The sequence below is a fragment of the Anolis carolinensis genome, chromosome 1 (assembly GCF_035594765.1).
Source record: "Anolis carolinensis isolate JA03-04 chromosome 1, rAnoCar3.1.pri, whole genome shotgun sequence".
In the NCBI taxonomy this organism is placed as follows: domain Eukaryota; kingdom Metazoa; phylum Chordata; class Lepidosauria; order Squamata; family Dactyloidae; genus Anolis; species Anolis carolinensis.
The window spans coordinates 152,093,079-152,099,078 of NC_085841.1; positions in this window are offsets into that span (position 1 = coordinate 152,093,079).

Sequence of the window (6,000 nt, forward strand, 5' to 3'; positions counted from 1 at the left end):
GGATCACAGGGTTGTTGTGTCTTTCAGGCTGTGTGGCCATGTTCCAGAAGTATTCTCTCCTGACGTTTCGCCCACATCTATGGCAGGCATCCTCAGAAGTTGTGAGGTACCTCTGAGGATGTCTGCCATAGATGTGGGCAAAACGTCAGGAGAGAATACTTCTGGAACATGGCCACACAGCCCGAAAGACATACAACAACCCAATAATAGTAATGATAGTAATAATAATGACTTTGGTAATACACACTGCTTCACTCCCTTCTCAGCTTCCTTTCTGGAAGAATCCTTTCTTGGGAGGTGTTTGCTGGCCCTGATTGTTTCCTTTGTGGAATTCCCAATTTCCCTGCTTTCAGAGTGTTGCTCTTTATTTACTGTCCTGGTTTTAGAGATTATATTGTTCTGTATTATTCTACCACAGTAATTATTTCATATTACAGTAGAATCACTTATCCAACATTCTCTTATCCAATGTTCTGGATTATCCAAAGCAGTCTGTCTTTTAGTAGTCAATGTTTTTTTAGTCAGTGTTTTAAATTCATTGTGATATTTTGGTGGTAAATTTGTAAATACAGTAATTAGTACATAGCATTACTGCACATGGAACTACTTTTTCTGTCAAATTTGTTGTATAACATGATGTTTTGGTGCTTAATTTGTATAATCATTACCTAATTTGGTGTTTAATCGGCTTTTCCTGAATCCCTTCTTATTATCCAACATATTCACTTATCCAACGTTCTGCTGACCTGTTTATGTTGGATAAGTGAGACCCTACTGTATATTTATAATCTTATATCATCTGCATAGAACTGGATTATATGAGGCCCCTTCTACACAGCTGTATAAAATGCACACTGAAGTGGATTATATGGCAATGTGGACTCAGTTCAAAGCAGATACTATAAGATTATAAATGAGTTATATAGCTTTGTGGAAGGGCCTTGAGTCTACACTGCCATATAATCCAGTTAAAATCAGATAATCTGTATTTTATAGGCAGTGGGGAAGAGACCTAAGTGAGGCCTAACTCTGCCTGTCCCCTGGGCTGAGTGGGTTGCTAGGAGACTAAGTGGGTGGAGCTTAGCCTTCTAACTGGTAGCAATTGGATAAAAACAATTATTCCTTTCCCTCTAATTAGGAGTTTATTTTGCTTTTCTTTTTGTTATATGAACGTAGAGGCATGGATGAGGGGTTGTGTTGCCAAGTTTAGTGTTTCTGGGATGTGTAGTTTTGTTGTTTTGTCCTAGTCCGAAATGTCATTAACCTTATATATATATATACTAGCTGTGCCTGGCCACGCGTTGCTGTGGCGAAGTACGGTGGTATGGGAAATCAGATAATCTGTATTTTATAGGTAGTGTGGAAGAGGCCTACGTGAGGCCTAACTCTGCCTATTCCCTGGGGTGAGTGGGTTGCTAGGAGACCAAGTGGGCGGAGCTTAGCATTCTAACTGGCAGCAATTGGATGAAAGCAATTATTCCTCTCCCTCTAATTAGGACTTTATTTTTCTTTTCTTTTTGTTGTATGAACGTAGAGGCATGGATGAGGGGTTGTGCTGCCAAGTTTAGTGTTTCTGGGATGTGTAGTTTTGTTGTTTTGTCCTAGGCCGACATTTCATTACCTATATATATATATATATATATATATATATGGTAATTATGTGGTCAGAGGGAAGGATAATGGGGTCGGGATGAGAGGTGCTAACAATAAACATTTTAAAAGTCATTGAAGAGAAGGATAAATAAAAAGAGAAGGTGCAAACAGTAGAAATCTTATATGAAAATGAAGTGTGTATAACTATGAGCATCAACGGAAAATAAGTGTAAGCAAGTTGTTGTAGTGTTGAAAAAATAAAAAAAAATATCGGGAAGAGGATCTCAAGCAGAATGTCTCAAGATTCTGTCCCGAGACCAACATTCTTCATTATTTTTTCTCAGTGATTTACATGATGAATTTTAGGGAACTCTTAACAGATTTGCAAAGGATACAAAACTAAGAGGGGTGGCTAATAGAAATGGAATTAAAAAGGATAACTAAATCGGATACTGGATAACTCTTCCAGTACAGAGGGTCAAGGCCTTAAACCAGGGGTCCTCAAACTTTTTAAGCAGAGGGCCAGTCCACAATCTTTCAGACTGTTGAGGGGCCAAATTATAATTTGAAAAAAAAAAATACAAACAGATTCTTATGCACAGTGCACATGTCTCATTTGTAGTGTAAAAACAACAACAACAATGAAAGAACAATACAATATTTAAAAATAAGAACAATTTTAACCAACGTAAACCTCTCAAGATTTCAATGGGAAGTGTGGACCTGCTTCTGGCCAATGAGGCTGTCAAGTTAACCACAGTCTAAAGGTTGCTGTAATAAAACTGACAAATGTTAAAACAAAGATATTGTAACTAGAAAACTGGGCTGAAATTGTAAAAAAGAAAATTGAACAGAAGAAAGTACGAAATTTTGCATTTAGAACAAAAGTCCAAAGCATATGCATAGGATGGGGGATACTTTGCTCAGCACTACTAGGTGTGAAAATAACTGTGGGATTATTGTTGATAATAAAATGAACATGAGCCAAGAAGACAAATTCTAATTTAGCCTGAATTGCACGCATACATTACTATATTTACTATATATTGAAACATCAGATTTGATCATGATAGCCCACGTCTTAATTACATCCCTTCTGGACTACTGCAATGGTCTTTACATGGGGCTGTCTTTGAAGATAGTTCTGAAGTCCAGAGATCGGCAGCCAGATTAATAACTGGAGCGCTGTACAGGGAAAGAACTACTCCCATGTTGCATCAGCTCCACTGGCTACCAATCTCCTTTCGGGCTAAATACAAAGTGCTGGTTCTGACCTTTAAAACCCCAAAGGGTTTGGGCCCAGACTATTTGGCAAACCGCATCTCCACATACAGACCTCCTTGGGCACTATGGTCAGCAAAGGAGGCCCTGCTCTCAGTCTCACCCCCGTCTCAAGCATGGCTGGTGGGAACGAGAGAGGGAGCTTCTCCGTGAACACCCCCACTTCTGGAACTCTCTCCCTAAAGAAATAAATATGGCCCTTTTCCTATTCTCTTTTAAATAAAACAGCTAAAACGGATTTATGTTCTCGCATATAGAGAGGAGTAGGATTAGAATACTATGCATAGTTATCATCCATCAGAAATAGCATTGCACCCTGACTCTGTTTGCTGCTTAACTTTTTGGAAAAAATAAAGAATTTAAATGTATTTTAAATCTGGTTAGATTTGTGTTTTGTGTTAATGACAGATGTGCAATGGTAGATTGGTTATGTTATAATCTGTTATTACTTTGTTATAAACATGGACTTATTTCTGGATTTCAGTTGTGTTGTCTGTTTTTGTTAACTTAATTACTGCATTGAATGTTTACTGTTTTTGTTGGAGTCCATCGGGGGGATAGGGCAGGATATAAATAAAGTTTTATTATTATATTTTACTATTTAGTTACCTTCCTATATTTACCATATATTTTACTATTTAGTTGCCTTCCTATATTTTATTTATTTATTTTATATTTTACTATATATTTTACTGATTTTATTTACTATGCATGCTATATTCATGATAAAGCTCTCCTCAAAAGGAGAAAGAAAGCAACCAAAGGGCTATGTTTGGTTCAGGCCATTTTTTTCAGGCATAGGTTGAGTTGCAAACCTAGTTGTGTGGTGATGTAGTCATCACTTTTCTTTTTATATTTTCTTTCTGGCAATGCCATAGTGTTGTTTTGGTTTTTTTGGCTGTTTTTTAGGAAACCTTCGGGCTTAAAAAGTAAAGTCTTAATAAGTCTCCAAGTTTTAGCACTATATAAAAATAAAGGTTTTACACCTCTATTAAATAGTCACAGTTTAGTTTGGAGGAAAATGTTGTGTTCCTTCAGGCTGACTTTTTCTGTTAGATGCAAAGGTGTGGCTGACTTTTGGTCTCCTGGTTTTAATCTCTTCATCCGTCTCACCTGTTTTGTTTGCAGTGCCACCAAGATACACAAAATATTGGATCTTTCCTATTTCAAGCCGAAAAAAGGAAAGCAAAACCAGGGGAGTCAGTCTTTCTTCAAGTTTGTTCTTTCTCAGTATTTTAAAGGGGTTTTTGTGCTCTTTCTTAACTTTATGAACTGTGGTCAAAGATATTTTTCCTTGACATATCTCTGTGGAAACAGCACAGAAAAAGTAAAACCAATGTTTTCTTAGTGAACTCAAGATCCTTTGGGTCTTCCTGCTCTACCTTGCAATGTTATATAAGTTGCTATCTTAAAGACAAATTATTTCTCCAAAATATGATGCAGTCAAGCTTAGTACCAAATCCCAGTAGAGAAGCCAAGGTTTATCGGAAAATGATGTTCTCCTGGAACAAACAGATTACAGGTCACTTCCGAGTTCCAAAATAAAGGCTGTTACCCTGATGACAGTCTTTCTTCAATTGCTTCAGATGTGCTGAAGGTTTCGATCCAATTCCTGTTGGACAGGTGTCCACTTTACTAAGGTCACCAGCTGGAAATGACTACACATTTCCTATAAAATTAGGTGGTTATTGCTAGTGCAGCATTAAAAAGTTAATATAAACTCCTCGTAGTTACCACAGCAGATGTTATACAAACTCTGGGTTCTGTTTGTTAAAAACAAAATTGTGCCCAGATGCTTGCTGTAAAATTTTATGGTCTTTGCTCTGTCTTCTATAGCCAGCTCCCATAGATATCAATAGAAGTGATGTAGGTCCCTTTTAAATCAAAGTTTGGACATCAGAGCACAGCATGGAAGGCATAAAAATATAGTTGGAAGAGTTACTAGATAATATGTGGCATCCTGCAAAACAGCACGAAGAAATTCCAAACATCACAAGTTGTTTGCTCCTTTCAGAGAACAGTGCGGCCTTGGGACCTTAGTGGCCACCAACTTTTCAAATTATTTAAAAACTTATTGCTCAGTTTTTAAAAATAGTTTTTATTGAATTTAAAATTTTCCATACAATAATCACTTTTATCACATAGCAGATATATAATATATCATACAATCCTTGCATTATTCTTTTATATATATTGTTGATTTATATCTACTATTATGTTAGCATTTGTCCATCTACATTTCTTCACCACTGTGTATCCCCACTCCCACCCCGAGCCACCTCTTATGTATTGTCTAACCAAAATTTCATTTTTTCCTGAGGCGGTAGCCCTCCATCCCTTTTTTGGAGTCCTTTCTTAATAAATTTCCCCCATACATCCTCAAAATCATTTTTTTTCCATATCCCTCTTTTAACTTTTAATTTGCATGTTATCTTATCATTTATTGCCAATTTCCATACTTCCTTATACCATTCTTCTATCTGAACATTTATTACTTTTCTCCAATTTCTTGCTATAAGCAATCTTGCTATTGTCAATAAATTTGTTATTGCTTCTTTTTCTTTTTTATCCATCTTATTGTTATTATAAATTGATAATAATGCAATACTAGGGCTTCTTTCCAATTTGATGTTCATTATATCCTCTATCTCTTTAAATACTTTATGCCAGTGGTTGCCAAACTTATTTGGCCTGCCGCCCCCTTTCCAGAAAAAATATGACTCAGCGCCCCCTGGAGGGAGGGGTGTGTGGCTTAGAGGGGTGGGCGTGGCTCCTGCTCAAGAGGGCGGGGCTGAGCCTCTCCCCTAGTCCAAGATGCAGGGCTGCGAGGGGAGGTGGGTGGGGCCACAAATGGGCAGCCAGGACTGGGATGGGTGGAGTTATGAGCTCTGAGGGAGGGCTGAGCTTCTTTCCGTGTCCTGCAGCGCCTGCCAGGACACAGGGGGCGGGGCCTCTCTCTAAGTGCCTGACAGGACTGAACCTCTATACCCTGCCCCCGTGTTCTAACAAGCGCCTCAGGGGAGGTATATAGAGGCTCAGCCCTGTCTCACGATCTTGGGAAGAGGCCCCATCCCTAGCCCCGCCCTTTAGTCCTAAAAGGCCTCTCAGGAGAGGTGTGGAGGCTCA